Raw genomic sequence first — 22,949 nt, forward strand, 5'->3', positions numbered from 1 at the left:
TTTTTGATAGATTTGTTAGATAAAAAATGATAGTTTTTTAGTAAAAATGTTTGGATGAATTTAGAAGTATTGTATAGGGGACTGGGTCTGTAATTGATTATTGGACGGATGGGAATGTTAGTTTTGTGAATTTTTGGGAGGGCTTTGGCAGTGGGTAGGCCTGGGTTCATGTTTATTAATTTAGTTTTTTCTTGATCTGTGAGGAGAAAGGAAGTGTTCTTTAAAGTTTGTTTGAGTAGGCGTTGGTTTTTTGTGGTTGGGTCTTTTTTTATTATAGAAAAGGAAGAGTCACTGAAAAAAAAATTTGGTTTTATCTAAGTAGTCAGTTTTTTCCATTATGACAGTAGTGTTGCCTTTATTAGATTTGGTGATAAGATTATTATTATTATTATTATTATTGTTATTATTATTATTATTATTATTATTATTATTATTAACAAGTAGCAACGTTTTCACAATATTCCTGAACATAGGAAGATACTAATCGCGAACAATCCATCTTCCAGAATTAGTAAGGACATGCTTTTAGAATCAACAGGGGCCAACACGCCCTGTTCCAAAAGTCCGCGTCACAACCTTCCCGGAATGTTACGGATATCACAGAACAAAAATTATTTACAATCTAGTAGTTACTCAAGTAGGTAAAGGGAATACAAATAAAATATTCTACAACAACATTCCAAATCATACAGTGAACATTCCTTAAGAGACTCTACACAGATCTCATCCTTTAAACTAAAAAAGATTTTAACTGAAACATTAGTTATGCCAATTTTTATAACTGTGATATAGTTTACATCGACTGCACTGATGGATCACTACAGAAGTTACAGAGCACGCAAAATGCATGTGGGAGGTTCATCTGCAACCTTAAATACACAGATCATGTGACACCGTCCTACACCAAACATGACTGGCTCCAACTACAAGACAGACATAATTTCACTGTCTAACCTTCCTGCAATGAACTTTAAATGCCATTTCTCCTCCTTATCTTAAAGAATGTTTCTGTAATCTCTCATTACAGCATGAAAAAAAAAAAAAAAAAGAAAAAAAAAAAAAGAAAAAAAAAAAAAAAAAAAAAAAAAAAACACAAGAGCACAGAACATACCTAATCCTCAGCATATGGCAATTCCCTCACAGTTACTGCAATTCGTGAATGGAACAACCTGCCTCAAGACGTCAGAGGGATATGAGCGTCCAAAAAATTTGAAAGTGCATGCGCAAATTATCTTATGGAAAGACACAAATGATGATGATGATGCTTGTTTAAAGGGGCCTAACATCGAGGTCATCGGCCCCTAAAGACGCAAATAGCAAGGCAGCTAGACATACTTTCCTACTTCCTTGTCCTCTTTTCGTTTAAATCCTCTCCCTCCTGTTTACTTTATCCTTCCCCTTAGCTTGGGTAGAAACTCACAGGACAAGAGTTATATTGCACAGATAATTCTATTTTTGATTCGTAATTCTCTTTTGTTTTTACAACTTTATTGTGTATGTGTATCTTAAAAACTGTATTCTTTTTCTATATTATTGTGCTTTTTCCCTTTCCTTTTTGTAATTTTAATGTACAGGTAGTTCGGTAGTTCTACATAGTAATTAGTTGTCAACCTAATTTTGATACTGGTTAAGTGCAAGACAGGGACAGCTGTCCCTTGCCAGGATAAATAAATTATCTATCAACTTTTCGCTATGATCTATGGCCAATATCGTTGTACCTTCTACCAGCGTGTACCCACATTTTTTCAAAGATTTTTCCTGACAACCACAGAATTTCTTCAGGATCTACCCCACAGTCTTTCAGCCATAGTTCTTTTATGTCCTTCTCAGTCTCCCTCAGCCTTGTTTGGCCAGAAAGTTCCGAGACTATCTTGCCACCTTCCCTCTTTATTCGGGAGAACCATCTTCGAGTACTGTGCCTAGGATCTTTCTAAGAATTGTTAACTTACATTTTCTCAATCGCCTTTGCAGTTTAGTGAGACACTCCATGGCCTGCAGGGCTTCCAGGCAGATTGACTGCTGCGTAGTGTTTCAGCTTCAGATTTCTTGACTGGCATTGATTTTTGTGTGTTCTTAGTCGGTTCCAGCTTATTAGCTCTCTTGGAGAGTTGTTCATATTTTTATAATAGTTTGAATTTTGCAAAGTTTTTTTTTTTGCTATTATGCTTTATTTCGCACCGACACAGATATGTCTTAGGGCGACGATGGGATAGGACAGGCCTAGGAATTGGAAGGAAGCAGCCGTGGCCTTAATTAAGGTACAGCCCCGGTATTTGCCTGGTTGTGAAAATGGGAAACCACGGAAAACCATCTTCAGGGCTGCCGACAGTGGGGCTCGAACCCAATATCTCCCGATTACTGGACACTGGCCGCACTTAAGCAACTGCAGCTATCGAGCTCGGTATTTTGCAAAGTTCCTTAAAGCGAAAATATACCCATATCATCCAGCTCCTGCCAGATTGGGATGTTTATGGCATCTTTCCATCACACGTTACAATTCTCATTTTGGTCCGTATTGAAATGTACGTTAAGAAAGAATGTGACAAATGTTTATTAATTTCCACCTATTGAATATAAAATGAGTTCTTGTGATTAGAATTATATTTTGTCACTTTTGTCACATTAAATACAGGGACATGTTTCGCCTGTTATATGGGCATCATCAGCCTTGAAGATAAAAATCAGGATCCTGATTGTTCTTAATCGAAGTTTTGAAGAGAAAAGTACATATCATAAAGTTGAGGATTCTTGTTGTTGGTACTTGTTTAACATTTACATACTAAAATACGTCTAAAAGATGAAAGAGTAGGATGACTGTTGTTACAACACTCTTACAATAAAATCTTTTTTAAACCTTACAATCAGTCCTTATTTAAAACTTTTAAGAATGTCCATGGCTAAAACTGTGATATCAAGTTGCATGTTACAAGCTCTATATGAACACTTTTTTGGTGCGTTAAATGGAACCATTATGGGGCGCCTTTAACCAGGTTCCACTTTCTTTGCTATACGAGGCTACAAGGCTGAAAATTACACATCTCTATTCCCTCACAGGGAGTATGTGAGATGATCGGTCTCTGATAAGCTTTCTGAAAATAGTTTGAACTAATGTTCCACACGTGTGAATCAGTCATGCAATTAAATGCCATTACTTAGCAAATGCATAGATTAATATACAGTATCATGTGCAAGTGCGATTATGCGAAGCACAATACTATTTTTTCAAGTATAAATGTAAATTCGCCAGAATTGTCTCCAAATGGCTCCTAAAATCTCTAGAAAAGTCACTCGTAGCGATCTTTGAAATTCTGTCACTAAATTACTAAGACAGACTCCAAAACAAGCGAATAGTCTATCTCTAGAATCGACCAGACTGATGTGTTACAAGATATTAGAATCATTCTGCATTGACGGTTTTCACATTACAAAGGTAAAATTAAGTGTATCCTCCTAATTCAATATTCCATATAATTCCATCATTTGATGGAGTAATCAAATTCAAACACGTTTCGATTCATTTGAGCCATCTTCAGTGAAAAGCGAGGAGGGGGGGGGGGGGGGTTGAAGTAATTTACATAAGACAAGCTAAAAATGTGCCAAAAAACATAACGAAGGAACAAATGAAAAAACAAAAGGGAGACAAGACGGAAATAAAAACAGCATAATATACAATATTTACTTCATCATATGGAGCAATAAACAACTTGCTGCGATAAAATTCAGTGAAAACAGGGGTTAGTACAAAACATAATTTAATTTAAAAACTGTGTTAACCTAAGAAGAAAAGAAATGAAAACAAATGATACAGATGGAAACGAACAATAAGTGCACATAGCGAGGTTGCGGACCCAATCCCCTGCCACACCTGCAAGGCAGCAGTGTTTTGGTGAATTTGTGTCTCATTTCCTAGTAAGCCTCCTAAGAGAGAACTCCTCTGCCCTTAGCCATTGGTCCTCCCTAAGTTTGTCAAGTTTGGTGCTGGCTGCCTGTTTATTACGTGTTGTTGAAGACTTGTTACTTTGTTTATATTTATTTTTATTATTTCGTTGAAAAGAATGCTTGTTTTTAACTGGATTTCATTAAGGTTCATTTTTTAATCAAGGCGTATATGTACGTTTACGGGAACTCCTTTATTAGCTACATGAATGTCAATCCTGATTTAGAGAAGAAAATAAGTTAATATTGAAACAGGAATGCCCGTACTTTAGCTTAGTGGAGAGCATGGACCGACGCCCTGGCGTCAATCCACGCTCAGAGAGTAGAAGAGAGAAGGTCATTTTGAAGTGGAACTTGCAGTTTATTCAAGAAAACATAGAAATTATATCACCTTTACAGATCAATGGTTTGAGTGTCCCGAAAGATGTGGAGCAGGCGTCGTCCCTCGGCGTTGGCGTCGTTACACGTCTCTGAACTCCTCACTTCCCACCAAGGTACCACGTCATCCCATGGCGGTTGTCAACCCTCGATGTTAAAGGAGACTCGAACCTGGAGTTGGTCGTCTGGTGATAGTGCAGCGTGTAATAGTTGATTAGCTTTGTATTCCACCAAAGTCCCATGAAGGGAGTACAGAAATGTAAGAGGTTTGCACAGAATGTCTACCACACTGCACTGCAAGTTGTGGCGTGACACTGTTTATTAACTGAACAAGTTCCACTGTAAATGGTGTTGGATGCACATTACTTTGAAAAAAATGGATTCAAAATCACAGTTCTGTGAAAATAATAGAAATTACCACTGTTCATGAAATAGTCACTGGCGAACTCGAAGTGATAGGCAATGAAAAGAAAATCTGGAACTTTCCGAGATTCAACTGTATACAACTTCACTCAGAAGAGAAATAAATTCAGTCCTATGGATACAGTCTTTCGTACTGTTTGGAATGAGTACGGAGAAGCAAATGCAATGATCTAAAAAAAACACACACACATATTAAAGTTTCTATGAAGACAGTAAAGGAACAGTTTATGACTTAACGTGCAGTCTCGCGAAAAAGAACCAAGTTTCATTAAGACACAGGCTTAATCAAAAGAATCACACAGTCTCTCAGAAATAAATTCTCCACTGAGGCTCAGTTTTACAAATAGCTTAACACAATCTCTCGACAATAAATGTAGACACAGTCTTTCACGAAGCGAGTTGACATAGTCCTTCGAAAAGAAATGAAGGAACAGTATTTCACAAAGCGAATTAACACAGTCTTTGAAAAGAAATGTCAGCACAGTCTTACGAAAAGGAATGTTAGCACAGTTTTCACGAAGTGAATTAACACAGTCTTTGAAAAGAAAGGTTGGCACAGTCTTATGGAAAGAAATGTTAGCACAGTTTTTCACGAAGTGAATTAACAGTCTTTTGGAAAGAAACATTGACACTGTCCTTTACGATGCGAATTAACACAGTCCTTTGACAAGAAATGCTTTCACTAGGGCACAGTTTTCACGAAATCTTAACACAGTCTCTCGAAAAGGAAACAATGGCTCGCTAAGGCTAAGTCTTTTCGCATCAAATCCTTCACACTCGTATAACAGCACAGTTTCAAAAATATCTAGCGATTACTGTATAGTCTCTGCAATATGAAAATGATGAAAATAATGTTACTCAGCTCGACATTACAAATGAACAAGATTCCTGTTTGCACGCGAATTTAGAGTCCGATGAGAATATGTTCGGCACTTGTATCGCGTATTTTCTGTCACCGGTCCTTAGCCGGACAGAGAAACAGACTGTACTGCCACAGCTGGCCCGCACAGCAAGGCAGCTGGTACACAACGAAATCACACTGACCACTATGGGGCTGGCGAGCTCCGTATATTGCCATAGGTTGGACGGCCAGATTGAAAATATGAGCCTCTTTAAAATTTTATAACGCAGCCATCCTTCTGCCGATTTTCATGAAATTTTCGGCAGTAGTATTTGTTATCCAGGCCTACGAGGGACGTTCTTCAAATCAAAATTTGACATCCCGTTCATGATATGACATCGAAGCGAATGGAACATTCGATCGTGACGTCACTTCTTGGCCTTGGCTGATACTCTGCAGCGAGTGATCACTTGCATGATGTCATCCATGATGCCTGCGCGCTTGGCGCTTGTTTTAAATCCACACAGTCGGGTGTTAGCACGTTCTCCCCAAGAAATACATGAACAGCGAATGCTGACATGCATTCCTGGTTCAATATGTTCACCTGGCGCAAAAATTTATTGGTGTTTATTTGCATTTGTATGTTCTTTTTTTTATTTATTATTAATGTGTTTTACGGCCACATTGGACCACTGTAGTCGATTTCTGTCCGGTCTTCTATGATATTTTATGGTTTCTTTCTTTTCTGTTCTTCCAATATTTCTTCTTTCCATCTGATTATCATCCTTCTTCTACTGAAAATACCCTATTAGTTGTTTATCATCACATTTTGGTAGGAATCTAATTTTACTATTCTTCAATTTCTTTACTGTGTTTAATTTCTTTAAATCCTCCAGTGTTATGTCTAATTCTTTCATGTCTTCTTTTATCCAGAGAGGTTGTTGTTTTTGTTTCCAAAGCTTTACCAAAATTCTGCATATTAACCTGTCGTGAGGTGTTCTCAACAGATGACCAAAGAATGATAGTCTCTTCTTTCTTACGTTCTTTATAATGATCAAGAAAACTCCTTCCAGTTTGTCCAATATAGCCGTTAGGGATTGTAGGATAAAAAAATAAAGTAGTATTGTAGTGTAGTCTTATATTGATTACCTTATTGTTGTGTGATCTTTGAGTACTATCCCAGACAATATATCCCTCCGTTCATTTATTTTTTGCAAATAAGTTATTTTATTTTCATTTTTTCCGTAAAGAATGGCTAAGGAGCGCGAGTGTACGAACTGTGGGTGTGGCGAGGCATTGAGGGGTATGAGGGAGGAGTTGGAGAGTTTGAGGGAGATAATTAGGATTCTCACAGAAGACATGAAGGAAGATGTACAGGTTACAGTAGGTGTACAAGAGGGAGGGGAAGGAAAGGGGGGAGTTGTAGAAGACAGGTGGTCAAATGTTCTACAGGAAGGAGATTGCAGGCTAAGGGGTCTGTTCAGGATCAGAATTCAAAACAGGTGTCTGTTCAAAATCGGTACGAGTCACTCCAGGTAGAACAACAGAGGGAAGATGAGGGACAGGGAACTGTTGCCGAGATGTGTGGAAGTAGGAAGAAGGGAAAAGGTAGGAAAGGGAAATGTAGAGTAGACGATAGGAAAAGACAGGTGGAACAGGGTCATGGAAAGGAGAAAAGGGAGGAGGAAGTAGCTTCTGCAGCTATCAGGAAAGATAGGGGTGACCAGGAGGGGAGGGGATCAAATGAGGTGGGTAGGGTTGAGGCTCTCGTCATGGAGGATTCCATCGATAGACACGTGGAGAAAGTGTGTGGAGGAAAGGGAACCAGGGTAGAATGCTATCCAGGAATTAGGTTGAGGCAGATGTTGAGGAAAGTAGAAGAGAGGGAGGAGGTGAAGGAGAAGGTGGTAGTGTTTCACACTGGTACCAACAACGTAAGGCAAGCTGATATAAGTACCAAGATAGTTGGGGATGTGCGGGATCTGGTAAATGCAGCACCGGTGAAGTTTAAGAAAGCGGAGATTGTTATTAGTGGAATACTGTGTAGGAGGGATACCGACTGAAGGGTGATTGGGGATTTAAATGAGACTATGGAGTGGGTATGTGGGAAACTGGGAGTGAAATTTCTAGATCCTAATGGGTGGGTAGGAGATAGGGATCTGCGCTCAGATGGCCTTCACTTAAACCGCAGTGGTACGTATAAGTTAGGAAATTAGTTTGGAAGGGTAATAGGGAGGTACATTTAGGGAAACAGGGTGGCCTAGGGAGTGGTGATAAGGGAACTGAAAATCAAGTAGGGATGACATAAAATTGTTAGTGTTGAACTGTAGAAGTATTGTAAAGAAAGGAATAGAATTAAGTAATTTAATAGATATATATTTACCAGATATTGTAATAGGAGTTGAATCATGGCTGAGAAATGATATAATGGATGCAGATATTTTCTCACGGAACTGGAGTGTGTATCATAGAGATAAGATAGGAATGGTGGGAGGGGGAGTATTCATTCTGGTGAAAGAAGAATTTGTAAGCTACGAAAAAGTTAAAGACGAGACATATGAAATTCTAGGTGTAAGGCTCATTTCTAAAGATAATAGGTAACTTGATATATTTGGAGTGTACAGACCGGGAAAGGGTAGCAGCGACACGGATTCAGAATTATTTGATACGATAATCAGGTATGTAGGAAACGACAAGGGAAGAAATGTGATTGTAGCGAAAGATGTCAATTGGGAAGGAAATGCGAACGACAGGAAGCATGACCAACAAATGGCAAATAAGTTAATACGGGAAGGACAGCTGATTCAGAAAGGGATGGAACCAACCAGAGGGAAAAATCTCCTGGATGTGGTGCTGATAAAACCAGATGAGCTCTATAGAGAAACTGAAGTAATAGATGGTATTAGTGATCATGAAGTTGTTTTTGTCGTAGTTAAAAATAAATGTGTAAGAAAGAAAGGTCTTAAAAGTATGAATATTAGGCAGTACCATATGGCTGATAAAGCAGGCATGAAAAAAAGTTATTATGATCAGTGGAAAACTGTAAATAAAAATGTAAACAGACTCTGGGATGGGTTTAAAGAAATTGTTGAGGAATGCGAAAACAGGTTTGTACCTTTAAGGGAGGTAAGGAATAGTAAAGAACCACCTTATTATAATACAAAAATAAAGAGACTAAGAAGGAGGTGTAGACTGGAAAGAAATAGAGTTAGAAATGGCTGTGGAAGTAAGGAGAAATTGAAGGAACTTACTAGAAAATTGAATCTAGCAAAGAAGGCAGCTAAGGATACCATGATGGCAAGCATAATTGGCAATCATACAAATTTTAGTGAAAAATGGAAGGGTATGTATAGGTATTTTAAGACAGAAACAGGTTCCAAGAATGACATTCCAGGAATAATTAATGAACAAGGGGAGTGTGTATGTGAGGATCTTCAAAAGGCTGAAGTATTCAGTTAGCAGTATGTAAAGATTGTTGGTTACAAGGATAATGTCCAGATAGAGGAGGAGACTAAGGCTAAAGAAGTATAAAAATTTATATATGATAACAATGACATTTACAATAAGATACAAAAGTTGAAAACTAGAAAAGCGGCTGGAATTGATTTCTTTTTTGCTTTACGTCGCACCGACACAGATATGTCTACATAAAATCAGCTTCATGGTCCGTATCGCACTACAATAGATTCACAATTAAGTATTTATTTTCCACCTAGTCGATACAATGATTGCTTAAGGCAATTTTTAATGGTCAAAAGTGGTACATGTTTCGTATATTATCAACATCTTCAGCCACATAACACATAACATGTACCACTTTTGACCATTAAAAATTGCCTTAAGCAATCATTGTATCGACTAGGTGGAAAATAAATACTTAATTGTGAACAGATATGTCTTACGGCGACGATGGGATAGGAAGGGCCTAGGAATTGGAAGGAAGCGGCCGTGGCCTTAATTAATGTACAGCCCCGGCATTTGCCTGGTGTGAAAATGGGAAACCACGGAAAACCATTTTCAGGGCTGCTGACAGTGGGGCTCGAACCCACTATCTCCCGATTACAGGACACTGTGATAAATCTCATAATTAGACCGTATTGAAGATAATGTATTAAAGTTAAAAACTTTTTATTTTATAACCACCTATTCAATACAAAGATAATGCACTCAATTATTTATAAAATATTCATGAGGTACATTGGTTAATAGGACATGTTTCGTTCGTCCTTGCGAACATCATCAGCTATAAATAACAAAGCCTAAGGTCAGGGCCCAGAGTTTATTTAAATGGTTTAAAATGTCGTTATATTAAAAGAATGGTAAAATTGTGATAAAAGTAGTTGTATAGTATTAAAATTAGACTGTAACATAGTATAACGATTAGCATAAAGAATTTTTCATAAAGTACAATGAATATTGATAACCTGAAAAGTAAAAACAATCATAAGGGTTATTAAATTAGAAAAGATGTAATAGTAGACATTAAAAAGACTTCGATGTTTGAAGCGTGGATTAATTGTAGAGTTGTTGGGTATAAACTTGAAGTTTGAAATCTGAAAAGAAAGAAAAATGGAAGAGTGAAGTAATATTTAAAACGAGTATAAAAAGGGGATGAAAATAGTAAAAGGGGAAAGCTTACCCATTAGACCGGTGAAAATATTTGCTAGCGGTAACAGCGTGAATAGGACAAGGCAGGCCACTTGTTATTGCCTCTAGTGAATTGTGTTGGGTTGAGACAGATAATATTGTAAGGCACTGAATATGTCCGTATGTGATGTGTGGATAATGTTGAAAGCATGAACTTTAAATTTTTTAAATCTGAAAAGAAGAAAAAATAAAATATATCACCAAAAGGGTTTAGCAATGGGCGATCTGATCTTGGGCCTTCTAGCCAATATTTTCATGGATGATTTGGAAAACAACAAAATAATTAATAACATCAACGGCCTCCAATTATGGCTAAGATATGTTGATGACACTTTTGCTATTATTGATACTCAAAAAAATGATAGTCATAGTATTTTAACTTTCCTTAATGAACTTGACAACGATGTCAAATTCACTAAAGAAGATGAAATTAACAGTTCCTTAAACTTCTTGGACTTAAACATCTCAAGAGAGAATAACAAGTTTAATTTCCAAATATATAGAAAGCCTTCCTGCGCCCCCGTCACTATAAGAAACGATTCTTTACACCCGCAATCTCATGAACAGGCTGCATTTTTCAGTCTCGTTTATAGAGCATTAAAAATCCCGCTCACAACCGTAAATCGTAAAAAAGAATTAAATTACATCAAAGATTTGGCCAGAATTAACGCCTATAACCCCTTGATGATTAACAAAATCATCAATAAGGTAAAATTAAAAACTGCGACTAAGTTAATTCCGGACAAACCTAAAAAATCGAAATATGCCGCTTTCACCTACACAAACCCAGGCCTATTTCAAATCACCAACCCCCTAAAGAAATATGACATCAACATCGCCCATAAAACCCGATACGCGAACCGTAATATTTTTCTCAATTCAAACATAGTTAACAGTAATCACACTAAATTCTCGAACTCTGGTGTCTATAGACTTAAATGCACTCATTGTGATTTTTCATACATCGGACAAACCGGACGCAGTTTTTTGACTAGGTATCTTGAACATTACAACGCCTCAAAACACAAAAAAATATTCCGCCATGAGTATTCACATGGAAGAAACCGGCCACAGTTTTACGACGATTGAAAAAGATCTTCAAATCCTAAAATACGTTAGTAAAAGCAAACTAATGACAGAGTTCGAGAACATTTACATATCCTTGGACCAACATTTCAATGGAAATCAAAACTTAAACGAAATTTCAGAATTCAAAAGCCCATTAACTGAGAAAATCCCAGAATTACTCTCTTTTTTTAAATATAAATAACAACAACTTTATGAACATTTTTTAATTATCCAACCGCTAAGAGCATTTCCTCAGTAACAACAGTTACTACTACTCCACCACCCTCCCATCTGACATCCCCTCCACGAACATCTAGCACGTCTAAAGAATCAGCTACTTCCCCTCCTCACATGACTCACTCCCCGCCTCTACGTATACACACATATAACACGAGAAGCAATAACAAAGCCGCTTGCCAGTTTGCCTCACGAAGCTAACGTCAGCGGACACTCCCTTTCTATCACAGCAGGTAAGCTTCCTTTTTCAATTTTCTCTTTCTCTACCTTTTAATTTTCATCTTAACATGGCCTTAATTGCCCCTGTTTCTTCTTCTTTTCAGATTTAAAAATTAAAAGTTCATGCTTTCAACATTATCCACACATCACATACGGACATATTCAGTGCCTTACAATATTATCTGTCCCAACCCAACACAATTCACTAGAGGCAATAACAAGTGGCCTGCCTTGTCCTATTCACGCTGTTACCGCTAGCAAATATTTTCACCAGTCTAATGGGTAAGCTTTCCCCTTTTACTATTTCCATCCCCTTTTTATTCTCGTTTTAAATATTACTTCACTCTTCAATTTTTCTTTCTTTTCAGATTTCAAACTTGAAGTTTATACCCAACAACTCTACAATTAATCCAAAAATGTGGTAACAAGTTGCATAATGGTAGTTCTATAAGAACGCAAATTGCTACACTGAATTTTTGTAAAGCGGCGCCCTGTGTTGGTTGTGGGCGTTAGAGAAACAAATTTGGATCCTAAACAGTTCAAACGTCAGAATAATGATAAAGAATGTTGCTGATTACTCCAAGTGGAGTTTAAATACATTTTAAAGCTAGTAATGAGACGATTCTACTGCTTACTCAAATTATGCTGTAGGGGCGAGGGACATCATTTCACCACTATAGATCAAGACCTCACAATTATTAAAAAAGTAGCTAAAGGGAAATTGATGAATGAATTAGAAAACATCTATATATTTTTGGACCAATACTATAACAAAAATCTAAACCTCAATGATATAGTTGAAGTAAAAAACCCATCATACGAAATATTACCAAAATTACTGCAATCACTAAATTTAAATCAATACAACATTCTAAATAATCTTAAATTATCATCTTCCAGGACCCCTTCTATTTTAAAAAACACAACTCCTACCCTGTCCGTCCCCACAATCCCACCACTAACAATAACACACAAACTTAACGCCCCGCCTAATCCCCCACCTCCACCTCCCATAATCTCACACCGTTATAACACCGGAAGCACAAGTATCAGGTATCAAACTACTGATTAACACTATAACAGTCAAATAATAAATTATAATTTTTTTCTTTCCCTTTAATTTCATACACTCAATAAATAATTCTCCTCTTATTGCAGACTTCAAAGCCAACCAGGCAAACTGTATGTTAAACAAATATCTCAACCACCTTTTCTTTTTCAACTCTCTATATAAAAAACCACAATCACTCCTCTCAGAAAATATTAACACAGCTACTTACCTTCGAGCACTCCTCCTCACTCATACATACTTTGAAAGGACTAGACTTATCTCTTCACAGGAGATCGGCAACAAACTAGCAACTTTAAATTTTATTTTAAACCCCATTTGGAGTAAGCAGAAGATCTTTCCTTCATCATTGTTCTAAGGTTCAAGCAATTCAAGCTCTAGTTTGATTTCTTATGCCCTCCAATCCTTTGCAGAACGCCTTTTAGTAAAATTGACTGTGTTCCCATAGAACTATATTATTGTAGCTACTTATAAACACTACTACTTGCCATCAAGCACCCTTCCTCTTTTATACGTGCTTTAATTTAAAAAAAATATATATTTTTAAACCCCACTTGGAATGATCAAAAAATCTTTTCTTCGTCAGACTATTAAAGCTATAATTTGATTTCTTACACCCTCAACCCTTTACAGGACACCTTCTAGTGGAATTGACTGAGTTCTTATAGAACTTGTTTATTAATGCAGCTTACTGCCAGGCTTTTCCCTCGCTCCTCCAACGTATTTTGAGAGGACGGCAGAATTATCTCCTCACAAAGGATTGACTACAGGCTGGCTCTAATATTTATTTGAAGCAGTCGGTAGTGTTTCTCTTTGTTTTTGTTCTGAGAATTGAACTCATTTCTGGCTGTCCGCTGCGACCAATAGCATTTAAACTTGGCACCCCGCTTAAACCCTCTCCTCCTTTAATCTCACATCGTTGTAACACCAGTAGCACAAGTATCAGTCATTTCAACGCTACCACAGCAACTATGTAACACTATTACAATCGAAATAAATGAAATTACACACAACGTTTTCTCTCCAACTCAACTTTATGTTAACCAATTTAACATTAATAAGGGGTAAGTGATTTTACACACTTCGTTTTTTTTTCTTTGAACTCTCCTTTCCTTCAAATTCATTTCCTTAATATGTAAATCTCCTATTGTTACAGACTTCAAACCAAATTTCCCTTTCGACTCAATACAAGAAGCTACAGTCGCTCCTTCCAGCTAATATTTAAGATAGCTGCTTACCAGTGAGCATTTCTCTTCACTCATGCTTTAAGAAGACTACAGATTTATCTCTTCACACGAGATTTACAACAATCTAACCACTTTATATGTTATTTAAACCCCACTTGAAGTATCAAGCATTTCCCTTGCCCCTACAGCATAATTTGAGTGAACGGCAGAAAAGTCTCATTACTGGCTTTAAAATGTATTTAAACTCCACTTGGAGTAATCAGCAACATTCTTCATCATTATTCTGACGTTTGAACTGTTTAGGATCCAAACTTTTCTCTACGACTGTTTGTTCACATTCATTTGTAATTTTTTTAATCCAACCACAATTAAGAACAATCAGGATCCTGATTTTTTATCTTTCAGATTGAGATTAAGGCTGAAGATGCCCTTAAATAAAGGGCAAAACCTGTCCCTATAATTTTATTCACAGATTTTAATTCTTAATTAAAATCACTTTTATGTATTGAATAGGTGGAATAAATAAACATTAATATTTACTTGTCTTTATTGTACAATTCAATACGGACCAAAATATGAGAATTATAAGTGGTATGTTCCGAGCTGTCAGCGGAGAGATGGCGTGGAATGACATTAGTAGATGAATAAGTTTGAGTGGCGTTTATAAAAGTAGGAAAGATCACAATATGAAGATAAAGTTGGAATTCAAGAGGACAAACTGGGGCAAATATTCATTTATAGGAAGGGGAGTTAGGGACTGGAATAACTTACCAAGGGAGATGTTCAATAAATTTCCAATTTCCTTGAAATCATTTAGGAAAAGGCTAGGAAAACAACAGATGGGAAATCTGCCACCTGGGCGACTGCCCTAAATGCAGATCAGTATTGATTGATTGATCGCATTGTATTTGTAAACCCCAGAATGTATATATATCACTGATTTCATTAAAATGTGCATATAACATAATTTGGAATTTGTATTATTTGTTTTGAAAGCGATTTTGAAGTAATATTTTTTAAATTGTTCGTAATTTGCTATAGGTTCCTGTTATTGAATGTAAAAGCGATAGTCTTTTTCCTCCTTTTTTCAATGTGGTGATGGGCTTGTTCTTTATTTTGTTGATGATTTTGTTAATGAAGATTTTATTGTAATAATGTTATTTCTTTTACATGACAGTAAATCTGCTGACACGAGGCTGACATATTTGAGCATCTTCAAATACCACCGGACTGAGCCAGGATCGAACCTGCCAACATCGGGTCAGAAGGCCAGCGCCTCAACAGTCTGAGCCACACAGCCTGGCAAGTTTTTATTAATTTTTTTTTTTTGCTAGGGGCTTTACGTCGCACCGACACAGATAGGTCTTATGGCGACGATGGGATAGGAAAGGCCTAGGAGTTGGAAGGAAGCGGCCATGGCCTTAATTAAGGTACAGCCCCAGCATTTGCCTGGTGTGAAAATGGGAAACCACGGAAAACCATCTTCAGGGCTGCCGATAGTGGGATTCGAACCTACTATCTCCCGGATGCAAGCTCACAGCCGCGCGCCTCTACGCGCACGGCCAACTCGCCCGGTAGTTTTTATTTTAACTATTATTATGTGCTATAGTGAATATGATAATTTCTTATTTGGTTACTCCTAAAAGAATAATTCAAATGGCCACCTATTCCATACACAACTTTACACGATATAATAATAGACATTTATTTTACATTTTACTGGGACACTGAACCATCTTAAGATGGTTGGACAAAAATACAATCTAAAAATACTAAAACAATGATATATAGATTCCTTTTTCTAATGGCGTGTGGCCTCCAAAGAGGGCTGGTGCAGGTCTTATAGGCGACCTACGCGTCTATGGGAATGAGGCCCTACCTATGATGAATTCTAATGATGATGACGGCATACACCCCTAGCCATCGGAATTAACCAATGAAGGTTAAAAGCTCTGGCCTGGCCAGGAACCAAATCTGGGACTCTCCATACCATTTAGCCATGGAGCCCGACGGTATATACCATAAACTGGGGTTACTTTGTGACAGTTCTGATGATTTCTTCAATATAATCACAATAACATCATTATGTATTAAGGTTTTTCTATATTGTTGTATGCTTCCATCCTTTATTCATGTTTTGAAATAATTTTTATATGTGTATCTACATTTAATGACTTAATATTTCAAGAACTTGTCACAATGTTACCCCGTTAGGTGGGGTTACTTTGTGACACCATCTTTTTACCATTGTATTTCCACTTTTGGTGCAGATATCACAAAGTTACCCCCATTAAGTCGTTACTTAAGACTCTGGCTAAATATAAAAGGAGAATCTCTTTCATAACCATGATAATACAACACACTGTATATTTTTTAAACCCTCAAATGTAACCACTTGAAATATCTGCATCATTCAAGAGTGAATAGTTTACAAACTGTTTACTCTTTACTGTGTTTTGTGAGTTCTGGAATGTCAGATTTCAAGTTTTCTCCTTTGTATGGTTGAACTAATTTTACACCATATTTTGTCATCTACATACTATATTTCATCCTTGATATCCGCCCACTTCACGGTGCTATCCATAGCACTGACAACTGCACCTTGATTGTATACTTTCATTACAATTCCTGGACAGTACAGTTACGCGTGTCCCAACAACCTTATCATCGGATTCCGAGATACGAATAGGAAGTTCTTCAGAGTCAGAATTAAATTCTTCTCCATGCAATGAGTTGTCTTGACTCAGTACAGATGTCATCATTGTCATTTTTTCTTGAATTCTCATTTCGGGTGTCTAATGTTCTCTGAGCGATAGTTCCTGTCGGTGCCACTACAGCTAGGAATCTCATCTACAATGTCAAAATCTGAAGCTGTCATATCTCTTCCAGATGACACATCTATACATCTCCCTTTTCTTCAGCCATTATTTATTACCTTCCCTTTTTTGAGATTCAGGTGCTCAATGAAACTTACTTACAGCTTATTTCACAGCATCACTTTCTACATCCATTGCCCTGTTATACATGTGCTTCAGCACTTCTTCCTGGCTTAGAGGGCAAATACATTTCCTGTATCAAGAACGTAGATTATTCAGACCATTTTCAACTAGTTCTCAATTAGATCTTAACAAGAGATGGACATTCTTGCTTCAGTATAGTGGAACATCGTTTACAGACTTCACATTACTAAAAAAGGCAATTTTAGAACACTGGGGTTACTTTGTGGCAGAGTCATTGTTGTCATAAAGTTACCCCTTAAACTTCTCCTCTTTATTTTATTTTAACACAAATAACTGAAAGAAAGCTCAAAGCAACATGAGAATCATGCATTTTTATCAGAAAACATGAAATTTAGATTTCCACTAACTTTGATGTGTGTACCTCATTAACGTTTCCTGTTGCCGACAAAAGTTTCCCGCTATTCACAAAATCACGTGCTCAGTACAATACACCAAAAGGCTCTCTGTTGCCAACAGTCCAACACTTCAGACATTATCATTATACACACAGGCAGCAGCACTATTGAGGAGCAAAAACATATAGTGTTCATTGTCAGACCATCTATGCATATCCCGCGAAATATGAAATTATTATTTGCGCGCACCTGTCACAAAGTAACCCCTGCAGTCACAAAGTAACCCCGATTTACGGTAGATAAAAGATGTGAAAAAGAGAATGTACAATAAAAACGTGGTGATCAAAAATGCACTTGCTAGGTGACTAAATGCAAGTTGCTTTTGAATGATGATGATCTTTGTAGTGCAACATTTACGATCTTCCTCTTGTATTATAAGAATAAAATAAATTTTTCAATACAATATATCAAGTAAATAATATTACATAAGTCTTGGGACTAGTGTCAGCCACTTAGTGGCCATCTTAAGCCAAATAAATTTAACAGATTATGTGATAACTAAAACGTATATATAAAAGACAAAGATAATGTTGCAGGAATTAAATTACATACAATAACAAAATTTATGGTTATGATCTTGATATGATGTCTTAAAGTTTACTTAGGACCTAAGGCAAAGAAAGAAGTACATCTCGAAGAAACAGGCATGCCATGCAACAAAGGAGTGAGCAGGGAACAAGCACAGACCTGCTGTAGGAAGCAAAGAAGTAGGTAGGGGGATTGGGGGTAGGGGAGGGGAGTGGAAGGAGGGGAGAAGGGGTTTCTAAGGTAAGGCTGAAGGATGTGGGAAGAAAGACTGCTGCTGAGAGGGGAATTTAAAGAGATTATAAAAGAAAATTCTTTTTATATGAGACATGGTTACTAAAAATAGGAATTAAAAGATCAAGTAAAATCTTTGATTTCTCTGAAATTTCATTAGATTGAAGTTAGGACTGAAAAACTGTTTCAGATGGATAAACAATTTTTTCCTTCCCCTTCCCTCCCCTCCTCCTCCTACCTACAGCAGGTTGGGGCTTGTTTCCTGCCCAATCCTTTGTTACATGGCCTGCCTGCAGCCTCCAGGTTGTTCTACATCAGGCATTAGAGATTTACTTCTTTGCCTTAGGTCCTAAGTGAACTTTAAGCCATCATATCATGACTAAGATCATAACCATAAATTTTGTTGTTATGTGTAATTTAATGTTATAATTATTCCTGCAACACTGTCTTTATCTGTTATATATTTACTTGATATATTGTATTGAAAATCAATTTATTCTTTTAACTGCAATTCAATACAGAACAAAAATGAAATTTATAGCTTACAATCCTAGTCTTGTAGTTCTTAATACACTCAGTGTATGAATAAAAGTGGGGTTGTCCTATTGCAGTCATTTTAAACTCTGCTTGATCAATGTACCCATTTGAAATTGTATGGGAACTACTTCAATATATTTCAAGTATTTGACAAAGGACAAAGCTAGTAAGGAAATATATTTCATTGTATTGTGTTTTGCGGGAGTTCTCACGACCTTTGGACCCTCGAGCAGGCTCCGTCCTGAGTATGCTTTCACATCGTATTGATGTTTGAGGATACTTTCGAACAGTAAGGCAAGTGGAACAAGTCCTTAATATGGAAATATCAAGTGATATGACTGATGCGTGCCACTGGTTAAAAACCAGCCTCATCTGAAATTTATGCAACATGGTGATAAAAAAATAGTTCAAAAGCATAATTTTAATACATCTCATCTTGATAATGGACTTTCACAACTGCTAAATGACATAATATTGGGGGCCACCGATATTGATGTTAGGCCCCTTTAACACTAGGTTTACTGTAGCGATCAAAATGCCATTTTCAGTTTTGGTTTCTCTATTACTCTTGTTCTGCTGTTAGGACATATTAATCTTTTGGTGGCTTTTAGTGATTTTAAGTGTACTTTTCGGCATATAGTTTCAACTGCCCATAACTCATTTGTAGTTGGTGGTATCGGTAAAAATTTCATAATGTTCCGCATTGAAATGTATCGCAATGAACTAGAAATAATAAATAAGGTAGTTCAACCTATTCAGTACAAATAAATACAAAATGTAGTGTTACATTCCTATTTAATTATAAGTGGAAGTGGTACCGGTTTCGACCCCAATCCAGGTCATCATCTGCCGAATAAAACGCAAAAATCAATGCATAGGTAAAAAAGAAATTAAAGATCAAGTCCCCACAAAAACAATTGAAGAGGCAAAATAAAACAACGGGGATAGGCACTGTAAAATTCAGAAGAAGTAGAAGGTAAGTCACTTAAAAGAAGCAAGGCGCAATCTTCTGAACAGCAGCATAGCACACGCAAAGTTCGGCATTGTCTCAATGTTTACGAGAAGCGGAGAACAGTTAAATGAGCAAGCTTGCATACACTATTAGATGCAAAGTCACAACACAATCCAACATAATCCAATAAATGTCATAGTTAACACGACAAAGAAACTTTTCAGAACAGGAAATCAACCTAAAGTCTAAGGTCTAAAACATAATTGGCCAAGAATACAAAAAGAAAATGACATAATCAACACTGTAGCAATCTCCCTCCAGATTTGCAAAACAGTCACCAAAGAATTAATTAAAACTTCCGACTTCAATCATACAAACGTAATAAAAAGTTTAAAAACGAAGATCAACGACAACAATATCATAGTAACTAAAGCGGACAAAGGAGGGACTACCGTATTATTAGATAAGAATGAATACATTACAAAAACAGAAAACTTTTTTGCAGATGGGACTTTTTCAATAGTTAATAAAGATCCTACCACCAGAATCCAACGAAATTTAAAAACACTGATAAAGAATTCAACTTTTTTACTTAATGAACAAGAACAACAAAAACTATTCACCATGAATCCTAATATTCCCACAGCCAGAGCATTACCCAAACTACACAAAAAAGATACACCTATACGTCCCATAATTAATTGCAGAAAAAGCCCAACTTACAAGACCTCAAAATACATCCACCATTTCCTTAAAAGACACTACACTTTCAACAACAAATCCCCTCTGAAGAACTCTGTTGATTTTTGCGATCTTTTAAAGAAATTCAACCTACTCCCTAACCACATCATGTGCTCCTACGATAACATGAACATGTATTCTAACGTGCCAACAAAACAAACTGTAAACATTATCAAGGACAACCTATCCAAACACAGCAATCTCAGCATCCCCGAAATAGACGAATTCATCAATATTTTAAACTTCGTACTAAAAAACAACTATTTTACTTACTTTCAATGGCAAAATCTACCACCAAGACGGCCTGGCAATGGGAGATCCCTTATCAGGCAGATATGTTGACGACACATTTGCAATAATTGACAGTAACCTCAACAATAGCAACGATAATTGTAATTTTGTGTAAATATTCACTTCTCTGAAGAAACACTGATAGGAACCTCGTGGTTCGATTTAATTTTTTTAATTGATGATATCCTTTTACTTTGTGTTCTTTATACCTTGTTTAAATTCTATATGTTGAGTAAAATTAGACTGAGGGTTAATGTTCTCACGTTTCTTTCCCTACAACGTCACGTAAGATCTCGTCCTCTGTAGGGTTTCAAAATGTTTTTCTGGGTGTATCATCGGATGATGTTATTCTTTCAGGTTTGTTATTTTGGATTATTACATAATTACTTTTTTTATATGTACGCTGTAATATGTGCTCTCGTCTGTAAAAGGTGGGGTTACATCTGGTAGCAGAGCGTGGTTGTAGAAGAAAGAGATGCGAGAGCAGTAACCCTTAACTAACCTGCTATTATCTCCTAACGTAATTTCTTGTTAACATGTCTCGTGTGGTCCCTGGTCCGTCTCATTTGAGGAAGGAGGAATTAGTTTACGAACTTCGTATTCGTAAATTGAATTCGACAGGAAGGGTTGGGGATGACGTGAGCTTGTTAAAGCAATCCTTAACAAAACAATAGCCGTACCCAACCTATCAACAGATGAAGTGTGTGCATCTTTGACCCTTGTTAAAAATAAATTTACCAAATTCGAAGCTATTCTTTTGTCCTTTTGTTCCTATAAACCGTCTAATGCTCAGTTAACATGTGTGAAAGTCCAAGTCCAGCATTACGTGAACAGCATTTGCGACCTGTTAACTCTTAATTTATCTATAAATGAGCGACAGGAATGTGAGCTGTTATCAAAATTTTCCGGGATTGTCGATAAAATTGTAGGCTTGCTAGAAGACAATGCGTCGTCTAGCTCCAGTTCTGTAATTGATGTGTCTGATCCATCTGAAACCTGTAACAGTGAAACTATCTCGGTATCGACTGCTTCACAATTTGGTAATGTGGTAACTTGTATTAATGTTCCCCTGCAATCTTCTCCTGTTATATTTACAAGTGCTTCTCTGCCCATGAATAATGCCAGTGATGCTCCTTGTACACAAGTTGGTATGTCTATCGTTCCTACCGGAAATGTTAATTCTATTGTGTCTTTATCTCAACCTTCGGTTGCGACCCAAGTTGTTTCTCTTCCTATTGTGCAAAGGTATCTTCATGTCCAAGTGTCACCTGTAGCAAATGCTTTGGTGGTGTCACAAATGTGCGAGAATGTTTCACAGATGCGAATATCTGTGCCGGTTTCGATGTAATCTAGCTGCAGTCCTAACCTAACTTTTAGTACTCCCACCCTTTCCCAGGGCCGTTCAAGTCAAGATTTCTATACAACTGTGATGCCTTCTCTTAATCAATCCAGTCCTGTTCAGGTACCTACTATGCCTGCTGTTTCTCAAATGTTTGCTAATTTGCCTCACCCATTAACTGCTCTATTTAAGGGCGTATCTAAGTTCACCGCTAATTCAATCGAAGAGATTCTTACATTTCTACGTTTCTTGGTGGAATTTAAAGATCAATGTATAGTATATGCTTTAAGTAGTGATAATGTCTTCCAAGTGTTATATCCACATGTATCTGGAGCTCTTTCTGAACACATCATAAGAGCTATTTCTGAAAAGTGGACAACTGACCAATTTCACGCGCATGGGCTCGAGTTCTTTATTCCTTCCCGTGCTTTGTCTTCCTTGGTGCAAAAGCAATATTTTCGTGTACAACATTTGAATGAAACATTGTCTGAATATATTCAGGACATTAAGTTCAATGCCAGGATATTTATGCTCAACTATTCTGAGTCTCAAACTGTCGCTAGCATTGCTGAGGGTCTTGCACCAAATTATCGGTCGTACCTTGCTCTGTCACCACGACCTGCTACGTTCGCTCAGTTGGAAGCTATCACTGTTACTGCTGAAGGCATTAGGTATGCCGAACAGCTACGCGTTGCGTTAGCTCCTCCTCCTATGAGCATGTCTTCTCAGGTCACTAGAGCCATTTCTTCTCTGTCCAAGCCATGTAATTTGCGTGCATGCTAGAATTGTGCCTCCACTGATCATTTCCAGCGGAATTGTCCTAAGATTGGGGCCTTAGGCAATTCAAAACCATCCATGAGTGGTCAATTTCAAAATTTCCTAAGGAATTGTCCTAAGATTGATCCCTTAG

At 37.1% G+C, this 22,949-nt stretch overlaps 1 protein-coding gene across 3 annotated transcripts in view; it reads right to left on the reverse strand.

Annotated features, from left to right (window-relative positions):
• The window catches only part of LOC136879062 (uncharacterized), a 535,518-nt gene that overhangs the window by 124,818 nt on the left and 387,751 nt on the right, over positions 1-22,949 (reverse strand). Inside the window, exons 6-7 of one of the 3 annotated variants that reach the window (XR_010860887.2) lie at positions 10,218-10,396; positions 9,886-10,131 (exon numbers count right to left, since the gene is read on the reverse strand). The exons of the other annotated variants lie outside the window; for them this stretch is intronic. The gene's annotated coding sequence lies outside the window, so the exon portion shown is untranslated. Of the gene's footprint in view, positions 1-9,885; positions 10,132-10,217; positions 10,397-22,949 lie in introns of those variants that run through there. 3 annotated transcript variants of the gene reach the window in all.

Source organism: Anabrus simplex, chromosome 8 (assembly GCF_040414725.1).
Source record: "Anabrus simplex isolate iqAnaSimp1 chromosome 8, ASM4041472v1, whole genome shotgun sequence".
Lineage (NCBI taxonomy): Eukaryota > Metazoa > Arthropoda > Insecta > Orthoptera > Tettigoniidae > Anabrus > Anabrus simplex.